Raw genomic sequence first — 23,275 nt, 5'->3', positions numbered from 1 at the left:
TGGTAAGGTGGGGTCTGGGAGGTTCCCGGGGTCTGGGAGGGTCCCAGGGTCCTGAGAAGGCTGAGTAGGGGGCATATGAATACTAACCGAAGGGCATGCCGATGGGGGGCGAGAGGTGGATTGCATTGCCTGCTCCCCAATCTTTACAAGTTTTAAAGTACCACTGTCAAAGGGTGAGCTTTTAAGAATCTCATTAATTAAATTCCAATAAGAAAAGGCAGTGACAGGCACCTTTTGAGGACCAAAAGTCTCATAATAATCTTTGAGGCAGTCTCCTACTCTGAGCCATGTTTTACCATCAATTGACCCCTCAAGGGGAAACCAAGGACACAAATCCTCTATGTATGAAAAGAATGATCTTAAATCCTTTTTCTTAACACGCGCTCCCCGAGTCTTGAGGGCCTCCTCGAGACCCGTCAGAAACAAATCATGTGACGAAACTGCTTGTCCCATGGTGCGTCACTCACCTTGCGCTGGCCTCACTCTCCTCCTGGATCTGACTCCCGGTCGCGTTTACCGAGGCGATCTCGAATCCCGCTTGGCCAAGTCTTCCCCAGAGGGCAGCGTTCGCTTCTCAAACAAAGGCTCGAGCCAACCACGTTGGGCGCCAACTGTCCCGACCCGCGGGACATCAATGCGGACGGCAAACCTAAGAGAGAAGGAATGAAGGGACAAGAGACGCAGGGAGAGACAGCAAGACAGGAATTCTGATCAAGCTGCAAATTTTTATTGTTCTCACGGGTATTTATGCTGAGGGAATGAGGGGTATGACGAGGTGCAGCCTGGTTGGTTGTGTTCTTCTGCTGGGTTCCTGATAGGGTGCAAATTCGCACTGGCGGGAAGGTGAAGTTCGCGCCGGCGGGAAAGTGTAGTCCCGGAAGAGAAGCCGTGGGCGCCATAGGCGCCATACTGTCAGAATTATCAGCCAGGAGGGGGGGGGAGGGGCGCTGCTGCTTATTGTAAAGGTCAGAATGTTCTCAGAATGAGAACTTCTTGGTCCCTGACAGAATCGTGTTTCCTACAGTGTGTTAGACTTGGAGCAAGTACAGCTCTCCCCAGGGAGTCTGGCCTGGGTAGCAAGTCTTCAGAACTGTGTTCTTCACACAAAGGTGGAAGGAGAGGGAGCCCAGGCTCACTCGCCCAATCTGATTTACACAGTTTCCTTGTGTGTTTCATATGAATGTTCTCAGGTGCTTACTGAGCCATGTTCCCCATAACCCCTACTGCATGACCTTGTGTGTACACTGTAAGGAAGTGTTAGTTATCTATGGCTGTGTAACAGATTACTTCCAATGCTCAGAGGCTTAACACGGCCACAGAGATTTATGTCTTGCTATTTCTGTGGGCCAAGGATTCAAGAGTGGTGTGGCGTGGCTATGGGATGGGTGACCTAGGCAGACTCTTGGGTGCCCTCTGGGGAGCTCCCAACGCTGCCCCTAAGGTATGGAGGAACTTCACATGCTCTCTCCCAGCCCTTGCCTGTTTGTACTACTGACTGGACTGTAACTTCTGTCCCCCATTCATTCCCAAACAATTCAGCTTTTCGGTGACTCTCTCCTACTTCTCTGGGTCACTTATGTTGGGGGTAGGGGCATCTCCCTCTCTCCTTTCACAGTGTATAAGCTATGCTAGGCCCTGGCTGTTACTTAATAGCTCTTTCTAGTTCACAGTATAATTATGTTTCCTTTTTAAGTCAATAAAGGTGTAGCTTTCTGGTATCCTTTTGTTCTTTAATCTTGAAGAAGATATATAAAGAAATACAAGAAGCTCTAACATGGAGTGCCCCCACCCTGCCTCTTTTTGTCTCAGACCTGTCTTTCAGAATCCTTAGTATTATGTGGTAAGTGCTGAATTAAACTGGAAACAGAGAGCATAAACTAATATTTTTACTGGAACATACATGAATAGATTTTTGAAAAAGAAGGGCACAAAATAAAGTTATACAACTGCAACCTAAGATCACTGCTCAAGTCTCTCTCTTTTCACTAATAATTAGTAATTAAAACTTTTTAAATGGCCTAATGTGATTAGACCATTTAATTTCATGCTATAGTAGGTCACATTGTGAGACTCATACTTAATAATTTCAGTTAATTCAGAAGTTAAAAAAATTGCAGTGTTTTCTTAGGAAAGCATTTTATATCAGTTTGCATAACTATCTTCTTATAAATAGATAACCACAGCAGGAAGATAGCTAGGGCAAGTCATTTCTTGTTCCATTTCTATACTTCTAAAAAAGGAAACACATTTCATTGAGATCATGCTACATCTCTCCCCTGCAGAGCAGCTGTCCACAGAAGACCAGGACTAACAGTAACAGTAAGATCCCTCCCTGCAGGAGGGAGGGCCTAGCACATCACAGGAGGCCCTGACTCCGTGCTCAGTCAAGAGGTACACACCTCCCGGCCTGCCTTCCGATTTCCTCCTCAGTTTTCTTTCTCGAAGTAGACCACCTGTCGGTTGACCAGAGCTTGCGTTTCTCAAGAGGGAAAGCACTAGAAGTTAGTTAAACTCAGGACTACCAGAACTCATTTATTTTTTCCCCATTCTCCTTAGAGGAGGAGAAGACAGAGCAGGAGGAAGTTGCAGAACCTGCAGGGTGACTGGAGGAGATTCAGAGCTGCTGCATGGTTCCCCAAGATCAAGGGCCATTCCTGTTTGCCTCTGCTCAGTGGAGGCTGATTTTCTTTTTTTGTGACTATTGTACTTCTAGGTGACCAGGAGCCACAGCTGGCTAAAAGTAAAAAAGTCAGGAACCTGAAAACTTGAACTCCCGTCTTGACACTCATATAATTGGTTGCCTGACTTTGAACAAATTTTACAAATTCTTGACATCAGTTTTCTCATTTCATAAATGAAAACATTAATCTCATCATACTATCAACATAAAATGAAAAATGGGAGTGAAAATACCTTCTAATTATAATATACTGTGTGTATTTAACATGTTATTTTATTGTCATGTGTATTTTTTCAGGATTTGGTATAAATAACTCATTAGAAGGCAATTCTTTGAGAATCTGAAAATCAAATGTAAAAAAAATTTAAATCTTTTTGTATAATAAATATAGAAATAAAATATTCAGGACCTAGAACAGGGCCTGCTAATTACATAAACTGTGTCCAAACTACAAATTTCATTTTTAATAATCCAGAAAGGTAGCACATTTCATTTAGATAACACTTATTTTTTGTTAGTTTTCAAAGTGAAAAGAATTCCAGTGCCTCTTTGTTGTTGTAAGTTCATTAATTTTTCAATATATTGTCACCGTATTTTTTTAAAATAAAAGATTCATCTGTTAAGGTTTTATAATTACCTTGTTTTCCCCCTATAAATAGCAGTTATAAAAGAAGGCTTAGGTAGAGAGTGTGCTGCAGGGTGGAGCCTAGTACTTAAAATTTTTACTAAGTGTAAGAAAACCCACGAAAACCACACAGGACATGGGAATTGACATAAGAGGGTTTATGAAGCAAACAGAGTGTCTCCCTGCAGGGTAAGAGAGAAAAATGAGAAGGAAAAGAAAGGAAAAGAGCAAGGGCCATGCAAGAGTGTGAAAAACAGGAGGAGAAAGAAAGTGAGTAGGAGAGAGAAAGCATGAGAAAAAGATGGCGGGGATGCTGTCCTTAAGCAGTTTAAACCCAGAGGGCTAACAGGGACCAATAACGGAGAAGGATACTTGCAAGTAGACTGATGAACCAATAGCTAGCTAGGATGTTCACAGACTGACAGTAGTTGGGAGGCGGGGAAAATGGCTGCAGCGGAAAGGGCGGGGGGAGCAGCTTTCAGACTGGCAAGCTAGGCTGTGATGCAACGGAAAGGAAGGGGGAGCAGCTTTGTAGTATACTAGCATCTGCTAAGGGAATAATTCTCAAACTCAATAGCTACCTAAAAAGAATAAGAGAATCCTAAGATAATCAGAAAAGAGGGGAAGGCTCAAGATGGCGGGTTGCACTGCTGCTGCGCCCGGTTGGGTTCAGGCAGCGGGAGGACTGCTTCTGGGTGGGGTGGGTGGAAGAGGGAACTCACTGAAATTCAGTATTGGACAGAGTTTCCCACAGACTCGGAAGTCCGGGTGCACTGAACCAAGAACAAGAACGTGGGGCTGGAGCCACGCAGTGGCGGAGGCAGTGGTGGCCAGGTAACAGGGAGGAGAAACACGGGCAGATCCGGCAGGGAAGAGCCTGTGGGACAGAAGAGCAGCTGGAGCCTCGCTGGTCCAGAGGCTGTGCAGGGAACCTGAGGTGGAAAGAAGCTCTGTGCTTCTCGGTTGTCCAGTGGCGACCTGAGGCCCGACGTTGAGGAGCCCAGGAGATCACAGCAGACGTTGCCATTGGATTGGGCGAGTGCCTACCATGTGGCCTCGGGTGTACTTAGCCCAACGTGAGTAAAACAGGCACAGAGATGTGCCCAGGGCAATTCAAGTGGGAGGTATGGAGGGAAATGCAACTCGTTCTCTTTGAATCTGGAAGGTCATGTGACCAGCTGAAGAGGGTTGGGAAACTGAACAAGCAGGCAGTGAGTGCGTTCTGGAACTAAGCCTGGGAAGGCCATATTCATGGGCCGTGGAACGTGAGACCCCTGGAGGGTTAGTTCCCTTCCCCATTATTGGGAATTTCTGGGAGGCTCCTGAGATCCAGACTCTTAGCAGATTGGCATTTGCCTTGTCCCAGGGCTGTGTCCATCTAATCTTTCCAGAGCAGGTATCAACCAGCAAAGCCCCTAAGGCCTGATTAAACCTAAGCCTCAGGCAACAGAACTCTCAGAACTCTGAAGCAGCCCCCAACCTGGGAGTGCAGCGATCTGGGCTGTCTAGACACAATTCTAATTGTTACGGTTTGGATGTGATGTGTACCCCAAAAGCTCACGTGTGAGACAGTGCAAGAAGGTTCAGAGAAGGAATGATTGGGTTGTAAGAGTTTTAACCCAATCAGTGATTTAATCCCCTGATAGGGGTTAACTGAGTGGTCACTGAAGTGGTAAGGTGTGACTAGAGGAGGTGGGAACTTGGGTGTGGCTTTGGGTATATCTGGGGAGTGGACTCTGCTTTCTGATCAACATGTGAGCAGTTTCTCTCTGCCACACTCTTCCACCTCGATGTCCTGTCTCACTTGGAGCCCTGAGGAATGGAGTCAGCCCTCTATGGACTAAGGGCTCTGAAACTGTGAGCTCCCAAATACACTCTTCCTCCTTTAAATTGTTCTGGTCAGATCTTTTTGCTGTCACAGCAGCAAAATAGCTGATTAAAACACCAATCAAGAGTACTTCCCAGTCCATCCTATCTTACACTGGTGACAAGGGAAGCTGAGAGTTATTTTAACCAACTTCAGTTTCAGACCACTCAAGATGGAAGCTCAGTGAGCAGCGCAAATGGAGAAAGGGTTTCGACCTTGCTCTCTCTAGGGGTGTGACATAGCCTTGTCTCATCGTGACCAAAGTACCTGAAAAGAACAAGTTAAAGAGGAGGAAAAGTATATTTTGGATCATGGTTTCAGAGGTTCAGTCCACAGTCAGCCCCCTCCGTAGCTCTGGGCCTAAGAGAAGGCAGAAAGAACATCATGGCAGAAGGATCTGGCAAAAGGAAGCACTTCAGAACATAATAGCCAGGGAAGCAGGCAGCTCCATGCACCAAGGACGAAGTGTCAAGTCCAGAGTCATACCACCAGTGTCCCACCCTCCAGTCACATCCGACCTGCCTAAGTTACCACCCAGCTAGTTCATGAGTAGATGAATCCACCAATTAGGTCACACCTCTCATAATGTGATCTTTTTACCTGAAAAACCTTGCATTGTCTCATGTGAAAACTTTTGGGGACACCTTGAATCTCAATCATAAGAAGGCACAAAGCCCAAGAAGGAACAGAAAGAAGGCCAGTCAGGCCGAGGCAGTGGTCACCTGTCTTCATCAGGAGTTGTGACCACCTCACTGGAGACTCTTTTTCCATTTTTCATTATGAAACTGTTTTCCTCTTTATCTTTTCAATTTTAGTGCTCTCGTTGTGCCAATTGGTTCATATGTGTGTGTGTATACATATATATTTATTTTTTCATATTTTATAGCATTTTTAATTATTATTTTTGTCTTGTCTTTAAAGATTTGAGGTTGTTTGTTTTGTATTGTTTCTCATTTTCTCCTTCTCTAATAACCAAATTCTCTTGTTCTTTCTCCCATTACTTTGGTTTTTTTAAGTTTATTTTTCTCCTTCTTTATAGCCCCGATTTGCCAAATCTCTTCTGATTTCTCCCTATTCACATTTTGACATTCTAAACTTCCTTTTATGTTCCTATCACATTTTCTCTTCTTTTAATGAACCACATTTGCACCATCTTTTAGAGTCATTGGGTTGAGTAACTCCTACGTCCTCATCCATCTTGTTGCAGTTATTATATTGCAGTTGGCATAATTGACACCTGTGGTTTCTGTTAATGCCAGATCTACTTCACGGCTATTTGATTTGCTGTTGGCAATTGCTGACTCCACAATTCCCGATTTTGTGATAATTAATGTTACAATGTCATAGTAAGTGTCAGGTATTTATTTGAAGGTTGTGTATTGTTTGTTTCTGTTGTTGCTTCCCCCTTTTCTGTGAAGTGTGGGGAGTCTACTGGGATACTACAAATTCACGGGGTAGAGATTGCTACTGAGGGAAACCCAGCCAAGGGAGTGCACCTTGCTCCACAAGAAAACTAACCATGTTCAAGCGTCCATGATACTTTAATACCAAAAATAGAAGAGGCACAAACCCAAAACTAGTGACCAGACCCTAAGCAGAAATGGCAGAGGAGGCCCTCAGTCCCCACTCATGCATACCCACTCCTACAGCAAAAGCAGGAGGATCCGCACAAGGCTGTGAACACCACTCCTACAAGGGAACTTAATCTAGATCAACCCCAAACCTGTAGAGTACACATGGTTTTTAAGTGAGTGAAGAAGAGCAATCAGGGAGAGTGTACCCCACATACTCTGTTGTATACAACATGATGATAGATGTACAAAGAGGACGTCACTCTTTTGAGACAGACAAGAAAGTGGAACCCTCAAGCTCTGACATAATATACATTGTAACAACACACCAATCGTCACCAGAGAACTAGCAGGGAAACTATATACAAAGTCCATTTGGAAATATATTGAAAAATTCACAACAATCTGATATCTCAGAACATTTTGGCAAGAGATACCTATGCCCAAAAAAGGCCCATAGATAAAAGTGGAAGAGAAATCCATCCCAACAGATGCATAAAATCCAATATGGGGGCAGTCAGGCCGCCTACATCCCAGAGGTAGGCGGCGGTCAGCTAACCCACCCTGCCAGCAGGCCAAGGACAGACGTCATAACTGAGCAACCCCACCTGACCCCTGCATCTAGCTCGGTGCCATCACTGGTTGGTCGCAGTCGCGGAGCGAGCTGGTGGGCGAATCAGGCCGCTTGCATCACGGAGGTAGCAGGCAGGCACCCAACCCGCCTGCCTTGCAGAGCTGGGTGGCGGGTAGCCAACCCACCCAACCACCAGGCCAAAGACAGACGCCATTACTGAACAAACCCGCCACACCACCACGCAGAGGTTTGTTGCCATCACGGAGCTAGCCAGAGGCTTCTTTATAGGCTGGTGCAGGCATTTTGAATTACTCCTGAGGGCGTGGCCATCATCATTGGAAGGGCAACTCCCTTCCTGAGACACCTACAGGAGGCTAGAGGACCTTTGACAAGACCCAGGAGCCAAGAAGAGGAGGTATTGAGAGACTCGGGACCAACTCAGAGCCACCAGGAAAGATAACCCACCTGAAGGCCACCACCCCTAGAAGGCCAGCTTCCTAGTGGAGCACCACATTATCAAGTTCCTCTAAGACTTCAGGCTACTGAAGGCTAAAAGTTGAGTTATTGGAACTCTACAGAGACAATATTAGTCAATAAAGGAAATCTGCAATATCCCAGAGTTTCACTACCAGAGGGGTAGATACCTGAACAATATGAGAAAACAAGAGAAGAAAATGTCCCAAACAATCCTAGATGGTATAGCAATAAAATCCAATGACAGCATGGCAGAAGAAATGTCAGAAAGGGAGTTCAGAATATAAATAATCAAAACGATCTCTAGCAACGAGGAGATGAAAGAGCAAATACAGGCATTGAATGATCGCACCAATCAACAGTTAAAAGAGCAAATACAGGAAGCAAAAGATCATTTCAATAAAGAGTTAGAGATACTGAAAACAAACAAACAAAAATCCTTGAAATGAAGGAAACAATAAACCAAATTAAAAACCCCATAGAAAGCATAACCAATAGGATAGAACACCTGGAAGACAGAACCTCAGATATCGAAGAAAAAATATTTAATCTTGAAAACATAGTTGACCAAACAGAGAAAACAGTAAGAAATCATGAACAAAATCTACAAGAACTATGGGATATCATGAAAAGGTCAAATTTAAGAATTATTGGGATTGAGGAAGGCTTAGAGAAACAAACCAAAGGAATGAACAACCTATTCAATGAGATAATATCATAAAATTTCCCAAATCTGAAGAATGAAATGGAAAATGCATTACAAGAGGCTTATAGGACTCCAAATACACAAAATTACAATAGACCCACACCAAAGCACATTATAATGAAAATACCTAACGTACAAAATAAAGACAGAATTTTAAAGGCTGTGAGAGAAAAGAATCAAATTACTTTCAGGGGGAAACCAATACAGATATCAGCAGATTTTTCAACCCAGAACTTAAAAGCTAGAAGGGCCTGGGACGACATTTTTCAAGCCCTGAAAGAAAACGTATGCCAACCAAGAATCAACCCAGCAAAACTTACCTTCAGATTTGACAATGAAATAAAATCCTTCCATTATAAACAAAAGCTAAAAGAATTTACAAAAAGAAAGCCTGCATTACAGAACATTCTCAGCAAAATATTCCATGAAGAAGAGATGAAAAACAATGATGTAAATCAACAAAGGGAGGAACTACCCTAAAGGAACAACCAAATAAAGGAGAAATCAAGTCGTGTCAAAAAAAAACCAAAAACCAAAAATGAGCCAAATGACCTGGAATACCAATCATATCAATAATAACCCTGAGTGTTAATGGCCTGAACTCATCAATCAAAAGACACAGACTGGCAGATTGGATTAAAAAGAAAGATCCAACAATTTGCTGCCTGCAAGAGACTCATCTCATAGAAAGAGATACCCACAGACTAAAGGTGAAAGGATGGGGAAAAACATACCATGCACATGGACACAGCAAAAAAGCTGGAGTATCCATCCTCATATCAGATAATGTGGACTTCAAGCCAAAGTTAGTCAGAAGGGATAAAGAAGGACATTTCATACTGCTTAAGGGAAGCATAAATCAGCAAGACATAATCATAAATATCTATGCCCCAAACACTGGTTCATCCATATACATCAAACAAATTCTTCTCAAAGCCAGAAATCAAATAGACCACAACACAATAATACTAGGTGATTTTAAAACACCTCTCTCCCACTGTACAGATCTTCCAAACAAAAATTGAACAAAGAAACCATCGATCTCAATAACACAATCAATAATTTAGACTTAAGGGACATTTATAGAATATACCATCCAACAAAGAGTGAATACACTTTCTTCTCAGCAGCACATGGATCCTTCTCTAAAATAGACCATATATTATTCCACAAAGCTACTGTTAGCAAATACTAGAAGATAGAGATATTACCTTGTATTCTATCAGATCATAATGGATTGAAATTAGAAATAAATGACGGAGTAAAAAACAGAAACTTCTCCAATACCTGGAGATTAAATAATACATTGTTATATGATGAATGGATAACAGAAGACATCAGGAGGTAAATAAAAAAATTCTTAGAGGTAAATGAAAACAAAGAAACAACATATCAAAATCTCTGGGACACTATGAAAGCAATTCTTAGAGGAAAATTTATTTCATGGAGAACATTCAATAAAAGAAGAAAAAATAAATAAATAGACTATCTAACTCTATGACTCAAAGCCCTAGAAAAAGAAGAACAGAGCAATACCAAAAGTAGTAAAAGACAAGAAAAGTTAAAATCAGAGCTGAAATCAAAATTGAAACAAAAGAAACAATACAAAAAATTGACAAAATAAATAGTTGGTTCTTTGAAAAAATAAACAAAATTGATAAACCCTTAGCCACACTAACAAAGAGAAGAAGAGAGAACACCCAAATTACTAAAATTCGGAATGAACAAGGAAATATCACAACAGACACGATTGAAATACAAAACATAATTAGAAGCTATTTCGAAAATCTATACTCCAACAAAATAGAAAATCTCGAAGACATCAACAAATTTCTAGAGACACATGAATTACCTAAACTGAACAAGGAGAACATACACAATTTAAATAGATCAATTTCAAGTAATGAAATAGAAGAAGTCACCAAAAGCCTACCAACAAAGAAAAGTCCAGGACCAGATGGGTTCTCAGTCAAGTTCTATAAAACCTTTAAAGAAGAGCTCATTCCAATACTTCTCAAAGAATTTCATGAAATAGAAGGGGAGGGAACCCTCCCAAACTCATTCTATGAAGCCAATATCACCCTGATACCTAAATCAGACAGAGACACCTTGAGGAAAGAAAAATTTCAGACCAATATCCTTAATGAACATTGATGCAAAAATTCTCAACAAAATTTTAGCAAATCGCATACAAAAATATATTAAAAAGATAGTGCACCACAATCAAGTGGGTTTTATCCCAGGGATGCAAGGTTGGTTCAACATCAGGAAATCAATAAATGTAATTCACCATATCAATAGACTTAAAGTCAAGAATCACATGATTATTTCAATAGATGCAGAAAAAGCATTTGATAAAATACAGCACCCCTTTATGCTCAAAACACTAGAAAAAATAGGGATAGTGGGAACATTCCTTAACACTGTAAAGGCCATCCATGCTAAGCCCATGGCCAATATCATTCTAAATGGTGAAAAACTGAAAGCATTCCCCCTAAAATCTGGAACAAGGCAGGGATGCCCTCTTTCACCACTTCTATTCAACATTGTCCTCAAAATTCTAGCCAGAGCAATTAGACAGACCAAGGAAGTTAAAGGGATACGAATAGGAAAAGAAGAACTCAAACTATCCCTATTTGCTGATGACATGATTATATATTTAGAGGAACCAGAAAATTCCACCAGAAAACTTTTAGAACTCATAAGTGAATTCAGTAAAGCAGCAGGATATAAGATTAATGCTCATAAATCTAATGCATTTTTATACATAATTGATGAATCTTCAGAAAGAGAAGTTAGGAAACTACCCCATTCACAATAGCTCCGAAAAAAATAAAATACTTGGGAATCAATCTCACAAAAGAGGTGAAAGACCTCTACAATGAGAACTACAGAACACTAAAGAAAGAAATTAAAGAAAATCTTAGAAGATGGAAAGATCTCCCATGTTCTTGGTAGGCAGAACTAATATTGTCAAAATGACCATACTACCAAAAGTGCTGTACAGATTCAATGCAATTCTAATTAAAATCCCAATGATGTAGCTTACAGAAATAGAGCAAGCAATCATGAAATTCATCTAGAAGAATAAGAAACCCAGAATAGCTAAAGCAATTCTTAGCAGGAAGAGTGAAGTAGGGGGTATCACAATACCAGATCTTCAACTCTACTACAAAGCAATAGTAACAAAAACGACATGATATTGGCACCAAAATAGAGAGGTAGAACAATGGTACAGAAAGAGGACACGGACACAAACCCAAATAAATACAATTTTCTCATACTAGACAAAGGTGCCAAAAGTATGCAATGGAGAAAAGATAGCCTCTTCAACAAATGATGCTGAGAAAACTGGAAATCCATATGCAACAGAATGAACTAAACACCTATCTCTCACCCTGCACAAAACTCAACTCACAATGGATCAAGGACCTCAGAATCAGACCAGAGACCCTGCATCTTATAGAAGAAAAAGTAGGTCCAAATCTTCACCTTATTGACTTAGGATCAGACTTCCTTAACAGGACTCCCATAGCACAAGAAATAAAAGCAAGAATCAACAACTGGGACAGATTCAAACTAAATAGCTTTATCTCAGCAAAGGAAACTATCAGCAATGTGAAGAGAGAGCCTACAGAGTGGGAGAACATCTTTGCCACTCATACTTCAGATAGAGCACTGATTTCCAGAATCTATAAAGAACTCAAAAAACTCTACACCAAGAATACAAATAACCCAATCAACAAAGGGGCTAAGGAAATGAATAGATACTTCACAGAAGAAGATGTACAAGCAATCAACAGATATATGAAAAATGTTCACCATCTTTAGTAATAAGAGAAATGCAAATCAAAACTAAACTAAGATTCCATCTCACCCCAATTAGAATGGCAATTATCAAGAATACAAGCAATGATAGGTGTTGGAGAGGATGTGGGGGAAAAGGTACACTCATACATTGCTGGTGGGGCTGCAAATTAGTGCAGCCACCCTGGAAAGCAGTGTGGAGATTCCTTAGAAAGCTTGGAATAGAACCACCATTTGACCCAGCTATCCCACTCCTCGGCCTATACCCAAAGGACTTAAAATCAGCATACCACAGAGATACAGCCACAACAATGTTCATAGCTGCTCAATTCACAATAGCCAGAATGTGGAACCAACATAGATACCCCCCAATTGATGAATGGATAAAGAAACTTGTGGTATATATACACAATGGAATATCACTCAGCCATAAAGAATAATAAAAACATGGCATTTGCAGGCAAATGGATGCAGTTGGAGAATATCATGCTAAGTGAGATAAGCCAATCTCAAAAAACCAAAGGATGAATGATCTCACTGATAAGTGGATGATGACACATATAAAAGGGGTTGGGAAGGGGGCAAGAATGGAGGAAGGGGGGACTCTATAGAGGGATAAGCAGGGTGGGAGGGGTGGGGAGGAAGAAAAAAAATAACAGAATGAATCAAAAACTATTACCCTAGGTAAATGTATGATTACACAAATGGTATGCCTCTACTTCATGTACAGAGAAACAAGATGTATCCCATTTGTTTACAATAAAAATGAATTTTAAAAAATCCAATATCAGAATTTAAAAAGCATGAAAAACCAAGGTAACATAAAGCCCCCTAAAATTCATAATTCACCAACAACTGACTCCAAAGATATTCAGCTGAATGAAATACTAGATAAAGAATTCAAAAGAATAATTAAAAAGATTCAACAAATGAATGAACTAAAGAAGTCAGAATAGGATATGAATGCGAAATTCAGTAAGGGGACAGAGAGATACTGCAAAAGAACCAAACAGAAATATTGACAATGAATGACACAATAAATCAAAATGCTCAATTGAAAGTCGCTCTAATAGAGTAGATCATACTGAAGTCAGAATCTCAGAGCTGGACGACAAAGTGGCCAGTTTTGAACATTTTGATAGTATAAAAGGAAAGAAAATAAGTAACCATGAGCTGAATATACAAGAACTCTGGGACAACATTAGGAGATCAAATTTAAGAGTCATTGGAAATGAAGAGCATTGTAAGATGCAGGCAAATGGAATAGATACCCTCTTCACGGAATTAATAACAGAAAGATTTTCAAACATTGAAAATAAAATTGACATCTAGGTAAAGGATATTCAGAACCCCAAATAGACATGATCAACAAAGAACTTCTCCATGACACATGATAATTAAGACTCTTAACATACAGAACAAGGATAGAATTTTAAAAGCCTCAAAACAACCAAACAACCAACCAACCAAGCAAATAAACAAACAAACATCAATAACGACAAAAACATATCAGGTCACATGTAGAGACAAGCTAATCAGAATTACTCTTCTTTCTCAGCACAAACTCTAAAAGCCAGGAGGGCTTGAAATAATGTGTTCCAATTCCTGGAAGAATATAATTATCAACCAAGATTTTTATATTTGGTAAAGCTATCATTTAGAATTGAAGGAGAAATAAGAATCTTCCAAGATAAGCAGAAACTAAATGAGTTCATGATGACTAAGGTGGCACTACAGATAACACTTGAAGAAATGCTCCACAGAGAAGAAATCAAAATAAACCTTAGAGTTCACAAATGGACAAATCTCAACTGAAGAGTACTAAACAAACGAGAAACAGGACCAAATTAAACTTTAGAAAGAAATCAAAATGGCAGGAATTAATAAACATTTCTCTATAATAGTATTGAATGTAAATGGTCACAGAGATTGGTTGGAAAAATGATTTAAAAAAACAACACCCAACTGCATGTTGTTTGTAAGGGACTCACTTTAAAGGCAAAGACAGTTATAAACTAAAGGTGAAAGAATGGAAAGTGATATAACATTTAAATGGAGCCCATAATCATAATCCACCCAGTAACTTCCTAGCCCAGAAAGCCTGGGTGACCCTGGGTCCTATCCCTCTCTCAAAATCAACACTGAACATGTATGATTACACGAATGGTGTGACTCTACATCGTGCACAACCATAGAAACAAAAGGTCGTACCCCATCTGTGTACAATGAATCAAAATGCAGTCTACAAAAATAAAAAAAAAATAACAATAATAACAAAAAAACCCCAATACTGCACTTTTTAAAAGTAATGAAATGTTGTACTTGCTTTAGCAGCACATATGCTACAACTGGAATGACACAGAGAAGGTCAGCATGGCTCCTGTGTGACAATGACATTCAAATTCTTGAAGAGTTTCCTATTTTTATGGAAATTATAGAACACTGAAGAAAGAAGTTGAAGAAGACACAAGATATGGGAAGAAAATCTAAGTTCACAGATAGGCAGAATTAATATTGTCAAAATGACCATATTACCCAAAGTGATCTACATATTCAATGCAATTCCCATCTAAACACTACTGACATTTCACACATTACTAGAAAAAGCAGTCCTTTTACTCATTTGGAAGAATAGAAGACTCAGAAAGTCAAAGCAATTCTGAGTCATAAAAGTAAAGCTGACAGCATCACAATACTGACTTCAAATAACACTTCAGAGCCATAGTAACAAATCTGTACGTCACTGGCACAAAAACAGACACAGACCAGTAGAACAGAATAGAAGATGCAAAAATACACCCACACAAATAACAGTCATCTGACCCCAAGAAAGGGTTGCCAAAACCATATATTGGAGAAGAGACAGACTTTTAAACAAATGGTGCTGGAAAAACTGTTATCCATATGTAGAAGAATGAGACTAGACCCTTATCTCTCACTCTGCTCAAAAGTCAAATGGAAATGGATTGAATGCCTAGAAATTAGATCAGAAAATATGCAACTCCTAAAAGAAAACGTAAGGTGAACACTCCAATATATAGGCACAGGCAATGACTTTCTCAACAGGACCCCTAAAACTCATGAAATAATGTCAAGAATGAATTGATGGGATGGTATTAAATTAAGAAGTTTATGCACTGCAAAGGAAACAAGAATGTGAAGAAATAACCTACAGTGTGAGAGAAAATCTTTGTCAGCTACCATTGTAACAGAATTAATATGCAGAATATATAAATAACTAAACAAATTTACACCAAAAAAACCCACAACAAATTAATAAATGGGAAAATGAACTAAACACACATTCCTCAAAAGAAGAAATACAAATGCCAACACATATATGAAAAAATGTTCAGCATCTTTAGCAATTAGGGAAATGCAAATCAAAGATATACTGACAATCTCTTTCCAGTTAGAATGGCAGCTATCAAGAATAAAAGAATAATAAATTCTGGAGAGGATGTGGAGAAAAAAGAACACTTTTAACACTGTTTGTGGGATTGTAAATAGTATAACCACTTTGGAAATCAGTATGAAGTTTCCTCAAAAGACTAGCAGTAGAGCTGCCAGAAGACTCAGCTATACCACTCCTCAGTATTTATACTAAAGAATTAATGCCAGCAAACTCTTGAGACATATGCATGCCCATGTTATAGCAGCACAATTCACAATAGCCGGACTACAGAACCAGCCTCAGTGTCCTTCAGAAAGTGAATGGATAAAGAAACTGTGATATGTATACACAATGGATTTTATTTAGTCATAATGAAGGATGAGATTATGTAATTTACAGGAAAATGGATTAGAACTTAAGAACATTATATAAAGTGAAATAGCCAGAAACTCAGAATATCAAATGTCATATGTTTTATCTCATATGTGGAAGCTAGAGAGGATAAAGTAAAAGAAAAGGGGTGGTTGGAAATCACATGAAAATCAAATGGGGACCAGTAGGGTAGAGGTAAGGTATCATGGGGAGGGAGGAAGGAGAGAAAGAGGAAATACTGGGGAATGATATAGGGCGAATTATATTGCTACATCCTGTGTATGAACAAATATGTAACAATGAATCTCATCAATATGTACAAGTATAATGCACCAATAAAGAAAAAAAGGATCATCAGAAAATAAAGACTACATTTTGGCATATTTATATGTTGAAAATGTATACATTTCTTAAAATAATATTTTGATGCATATTTAAAAACATAGGTCTATATAAAACAATAGTAACTAAAAAAAATCAGGGTATAAAACAAGAATGTTCTCAGTTTTATAAAAATAAATACACATACACATACATACACATGAAGGTCTGTAAGGGCCAACACGAAAATGTTAACAAGGATTCTTTCTTGGGGACATGGTTTGGGGTGGATTTCTTATTTCCTTCTTTACTTTTCTGTATAAAATTTTAAGAATTAGGATGTGTCAGAAGGGGCAAGAACCTCCAACTGCAACTGCCTTAAAACCAAAGGGAAGGTTTTGCCTCTGTGACTGCAAAGCTGGCTTCAGGCCCCCTCTCATGGCCCTCCAAGGCAGGAAGAGCAGGTGTGTCCTTCGTGTGGTGACAGCATTGGTCTGCCAGCACATAACCCAAGGTGAAGGTGAGCAGGGAGAAGTGCCACCCACAAACTAGCTTTCCTCAACTAACCCTAAGCAAGACACACCTCTCCATTTGCTTGGATCTGCTTTAACGCCCCTCGGTAAAGTTTTATTTTTCTCCTTGAAGTTTTTGATATTTCTGATTTTTTAAACTAAAGTCTTGGCTTGCGGTTTCTTGGATAACTCGATGTTACAAATTTGGGCTGAAATCCACTTTGGGGGCTGTGTGGCTTCTTAGGGATTTCTTTCTAGGGAAGGGCGTGGAGTGTTCCTATGGCTCTCTTGGGTGTGCGGGCATCACCTTTCAGGGTCCCAGCAACATGTGTGTGCTGCAGGGTGGCGGGGGTGGTGGGCGGCTCCATCAGGCGCCCACCTTTGGCAGTCCTCTACTTCTTTCTCTCACTCCTCAGTGTCGTCAAATCCTCAGTTCAGTTTCACGTCTGGGTTATCAAATTTCTAAAGAGCAAAAGCAATTTTGAATATTATGCTTATTTTTGTGGCTTCTCATTTCCCTTAAGATTTATACTGGTAATTTTTTTTAAGGCATGTTTTTAAAATATATTTTTATGACTCTATTTATTTCTATGTGGTGAAGATGGAACCCAGTGCCTCACATGTGCCAGGCAAGCCCTCTACCAGGGAGCCACAAGCCCAGCCCCTAGACGGGTAACTCTTAATATTAACACTTTGATTCTTTGATGCTTTTGCATATTAAAAAAAAATTGATCCAGCATTATTAGCTGTTTTCAGTGAATGGATTAGTTTGAAAAACCCAGTCTTGCCATTAGCTTCAAGAGGAAGGTAGTTTTAAAATTCTGATTCAAATGAAAATAAAAGTTATCAAGTTTAGAACTGAAGAGGGAAAGAAGGACCTGAGGTGTCCTTTGTTGAGTCCTGTACTCATTTAAGAATGACAATACTGACAAGGAGCAGAACTAAGAATGGATTTGAAAAAGAAAATTTATATGATATTCTAATTCTCAAAATTATAATAAGAGTTTAAATAGTTTTTTGTGAAATTCTGTGGCATTATTCATTTTTCATTAATGATTATACTGGCAAATGTTTCCTAAGTGTAGACCCAAGGTTTATTTTAAGGCTGCTTAATTTCTGTTCTCAGAGATTTAAAGATTTTATTTCAGAATTATTTCAGTGGTGAGGTAACTACATATATAATAAAACACAGAAACAAATGTTTTGCCAGTTTTCTCCTAAGTGTGACTGCAGATTTATACTTTCTATGCAGGAAATATAGGCTGCCAACTAGAAATAATTCCTTTTGAAGCTTTGGAAAGAAGCTAGTGAAGCAAAATTAAAAAGGAATGTGAATTATATATATATATATATATATATATATATAGTTTCTTTCATCTCTGAATGTAAATAGCAAAACATCCCTGAATGTTTTTAAATTCAGGAATTTCATAATGTAATCAATATGTATTAGTAGCTAGGGTGCTCTTTGTGAAATACAACAAAACATTAAAGCATTTTATTTCTTGTGCAAACTATTAAAAAATTCACTGGTAGAAAATGAGAGTAGAAAAGACAAATGAAGTATTTAAAAATCAATTCATATCAATTAACTTCAGAAAAACTGATAAACAAAGATGGTTGAAAGTTTGAGTTTTTCCTTCCTGTTACTATTGAGTGGTAGCAGTTCCAGAAGTTTTAAAATCACAGGAAAAGGTCAAAATTGAAAAGTCTTGTTCATCTGACATAGTCCCTCCCAGTGCCTTCGAATTTCCTGGCTATATTTAGCGTCGGTGCTTTGCTCTGGCCAGCCCTCCTAATATGTCTTCTGTCCTGTCACAGAGGCACTTCCCTGGAGGACTCCCCACTTGCTTCCCGCTCACTTGACTTCACCATGTGAGTTTGTGGCGGCTTCTGAGACAGACTCCCTTTGTCTCCTCTTGGCTCCTTCTCCCAGACTTTCTACAGGACTTGTCCTGGCTGGCTTCCTTAAGCTCCCTTCTCAGCTTCTATGACCTCTGCTCTCTGCTTGTACTGGGGCTGCTCTTCTCTGTCCTTCCTCAGGAATTGTGTCCTCAAATCATTGCCTGTGTTCTTTGCTCCCTGTACTCTCTCATACACATTCAACCTACATTTTTATGTGGATGACTCCCCAGGCTCTTATGTCCTGGGATTCAGTATAGTCATCTGCTGGCCATCTTTTCCTGAACCTTTCTAATGCCCCCAACCCAGTTACTGACACATAAACCAATGGTCTTCCTGTAACACTTTTCTACTCCCCATTTTCTGTATTTCTCCTTGCAGCAGCTCAAACTTGAAATACTCTTCTCCAGCATACCCCATGTATGTCCAGTTTCTGGGGTCTGACATTTCTAGGTCTGTCAGCACTGTCTGATCTTCTAGTCTCTGCTTCTGGACCAAGTTTCTACAGAAGCAATCTACAGAGGATTTCGCCCTCAGACTGGATGTAACGTCACTCTGGTCCCCACGGGAGAAATGACTAAGCACACCAGGATCAGTTTCCTAAACTCAGGTACATCTTCCTGCCTCTGTTCACTTTACTTCTCTCATTTCAAGTGCCTTGTTCCCATTCCTCCTGGTCCCCAAATGTGTCTGGCATAACTACTATTTTCCTTTAATGTCTTTGGGAAATTATGTGAATTAATAAAGGAGACTGAAAACATGCACCTAGAGATGTAAGATCACAGCAGCCCTGGGACAACAGCATTCCAAGAATGGCATAATATCAAGAAACAATACTATTTAAGGAGAAAACAAAATAAGAAGGTCCATTGATGACTCTTCTCGAAAGAACTGCCTATGCTCATGAATTCCTATTCCTCCTCCTTCCTTGTCTCTTTAATCCACCCCAGTTGGGCTTTTGCCTCACACCCTATCACTCCACAGAAACTGCTCATAAGGGTCATCAATGGCCACATGTTGTGAAATCCAATGGTCAATCCCCAGCCCTTCTACTCCCACACCTGCTCCTTTTCATCTCATTTGTTAATAACCCCATCCTTCCAGATGATCAGGTCCAAAACTTTGGAGTCATCTGAGAAACCTCTTTCTCTTAAATGCATAAGCCAGTGGGCTCCACCCTTCAAAATCTATCAAAACTGCCAGTTCTCATCTGGCAGAGTTTCCACCTTTACCGTCTTCTTCCTGGACTCTTAACTGACCTTCTTGTTTCTCCTTTCACACCCCAGCCCCCGGCTCAGCTCCTCTTTCATGATGTGGTAGCCAGAGGGATCGTGCTGTAACATGTCAGATCATGCCACTGCTTTGGCCCCAATCCTAGACAGTCAGTGAAGTGCCACAACCTGTGAGGTCCAGTGCAATTAGCTCTTATCCCTCCTTGCTCCCCTCTGGCTCCTTTTACTCTGGTCACTCAAGGTTCCCTGACATACTTGACCATATCCGGTCCTGGTGCCTGCAAAGCCCTCAGGCATCCTTGGGGCCAACTCCCCTCCCAGCTTGCTAAAGTCTGCTCAAGGAAGCCTAGCTTCACCATCTGCCACACCTTGCTCTGTTTTCTTTTCCCACTGTACTTACCACTTTCTAACATGTAATGTAATTCACTTGTTATGTTTATTACATTTATCTCCTTGCTAGAATGTAAGCTCGGTGTTCCTTTACATGCCCCAAGTATCTATAATAGTGCTTGGCGCACAACAAATACAGCACTAAATATCTGTTGAATGAAGTAAAAAAGGACTTTTGAGGACAATAGTTATAGGAAGTGCTAAGGAACTAAGCTAGTTTACATGGGCTCAGCAGCAAAGGCAAGCAAAGAAAAGGAATCACAGAGGGAAAGGAATTTGTAATGTGTCTAAACTTTACAGTCACTCTGACATATGAAAAATACACTAATTTGAAATACCTTCTTTTTTATTTAAAATAAAACATGATGAAATAACATGAACATTTTAAACATCAATACATAAAGCCCATGACATCCTTAAATCTTTATAAATACTGGCCATTCTTAAGTATCAATATACTGGCCAATCTTAAGTATTCAATATATTGTCAGTTCCAGCATAACACCAGATCATAGGCAATATGAAAAAAGAGTAAAAGCTGGTTGGTTGGTTAGTCAAATAAGAACTAATCATTGAGAAGCTCTATGTTTTTACCTTTTTGCTATCGTAAGCGGCAAATACAATAAATGGTGTAATTATAATATGTAATAAAATTATTAAAAAAATACAAATGTAATAAGCAACACATACTTTGAAAATGTGAGTAGTACATGAGAAGCACTTTGGCATTTCTATAAATATGATTCTTGGCATTAATTTTGGCCTATTTCCACAGGTATTTAATGTAATGGCTGATTTCTTAAACTTCTAGATATAACCAAACAAAATCATTTATTTATGGTTTTAAAATTGTAATGGTTCTAAAACTAACTCACAATGGAATGTGAAGAATGATTTTTTGGAAGAGGTGTTCACATTGAATATAAATCACCAAAAATTTAAGAAGTAAAATTTAGTTTTCCCTAATTAGATTTGGAATTTTCCTGGCTTTCAGAAATTGTAATCTTTAAAATGTACCAAAATCTTCATTGACTGGTGAATCTGAGCACAAAAATTTGATCTAGAACCTTTTTTTCTGAACATGGAATGTTAAATCAACAATCTATCCCCCAATCAAGATTAAAGTACATAAATACAAATAGACATACATATATTTTAAACTTTCATTAGGATAAATATTGTAAGAGAAAAATAAATCTACTTTACCCAAGAACATTGACTGACAATACACAGCAAGTCTTGCCACGTAGCTTAACATTTATCTAAATGAAATATTCTAATGTAAAGTCTAAATTTTACATACTAATGAAGTGGAGGAGGAGCCATCAAGATTCTTTATACAAAGAAGTAGGAGATGCTACACATCACTTAGCAGTGGACTTATTTTTCAGCTGTTTTGCTCAGTTTACAATTGAAGTCTCCAATGCCTATGGCTTAGTAATGATAGGGTAGCAGCAGGAAGCAGACTGGGAATTCAGAGCAGTGGGAAGGCTGACTTTCACAAACAAACCCTGTTACCACTAACAAAATGATGTCCCATTCTTTACTGCAGTCCCTACTTATCTATAAGACTAGCTTCAGAAGGAGAAAGGAACACTCAAAACAGGTGTTAAACTAAATGCATGTCCCTGTGAAAATGGCAGCTTGGGAAATAAAGAGAAAATTCTGGAAAACAAAAAATGCTTAATGGTTTCAGGAACTAGAATTATATTTACATTTCAAAGGAGAGTTTATGCCTACTTATGCTTAACTGCAGTGGTTTAGTGAATGGTGGGGATAGACCACATTTAAACAATCAAAGTTCAACTCAGGACTGGTTCTCTACTGGTTCTTGAAGAAGGATTATTTCAGTGGAATTCTCAATGAAGACTTTTGTTTCTTTTAAATGTATTACAGTAATTATATCATATTTTATAAAATAAATATCCAAAATGTTTGAAAGTCAGAATAACATTCATTAGGTGAGAAGCTTTATTTGCGTTTCTCTTTTTGCAAATGATAGGTCATTTATTTGCAATAAATTGTTACATTCTAGACATTTGCTTCAATACATATATAGCATGAGGCCTGCGCCAGGAGTCAGAATGGTTTGCTGGATACTATCAACCCTGGGGTTCAGGCAACAGCTGTCTCATCTGTTTCAGGAGTGGACACAGCGCTTGACTCACTGCCTGAAACATAGCAGGGGACAAGGAAGGACAAGGAATGCTGCTGGAAAACCAAGTCTCCACTCCAGTATAAGCTCTCGTTCTGCTCTAAAATAGGCTTTATGTACTCAGGGCTTCCTGTTAGTTCACATGTAAAAACAAAAGTGAAATTTAGTGAACCAATGGAGATAGAGCAGATATCCCCAAAATGTAATATATACCCACATCTTTTTTTTTTCCTTTGAAAAATACCATACCTTACATTCAAGATAGGCACTGCTTTAAAATATTACAGCAAAAAATGTGTCTGTGAGCAGATAAAACAGTGGCAAACATTACTAATTGGTGGATCTGGGTGAGAGACACTTAGTGGTTTTTCATACTGTTATCTGTACTTTGTGTGATTTAAAAATTTTGATAATAAAAAGTAATGACTTTAAATAAATTTCAATAATAAAAATAGTAAAGGTAAAATAAAGATAGTTTCAATTATCAAATTACTATATAAAATCATTGGAAACTTTGCAAAGATCTGTACAAAATTATTTACATGATTGTTATAATAGTGAAAAGTTGGGTGAAACTTAAGCATCAATCATGCAGGAACTAGTTAAATAGAGTACACACATTTACAATAAAATACTATGCAAACATTAAAGAGAAAGTCATCGTGAATAAGGAGGGTCCGCAGCTGCATACAG

General features: G+C 39.1%; 1 protein-coding gene and 1 non-coding gene across 2 annotated transcripts in view; one reads left to right on the top strand and one right to left on the bottom strand.

The window, feature by feature from the left end:
• Positions 1–23,275, bottom strand: part of C15H18orf63 (chromosome 15 C18orf63 homolog) — a 115,462-nt gene that overhangs the window by 44,900 nt on the left and 47,287 nt on the right. The gene's annotated exons all lie outside the window — the stretch shown is intronic.
• LOC124965900 (U6 spliceosomal RNA) lies at positions 14,623–14,729 on the top strand. Its single transcript, XR_007105283.1, has one exon. It is a non-coding gene; the product is annotated as a U6 spliceosomal RNA (small nuclear RNA).

The sequence above is a fragment of the Sciurus carolinensis genome, chromosome 15 (assembly GCF_902686445.1).
Source record: "Sciurus carolinensis chromosome 15, mSciCar1.2, whole genome shotgun sequence".
NCBI classification, from domain to species: Eukaryota; Metazoa; Chordata; class Mammalia; order Rodentia; family Sciuridae; genus Sciurus; species Sciurus carolinensis.
This window is presented reverse-complemented; position numbering and strand designations above follow the sequence as displayed.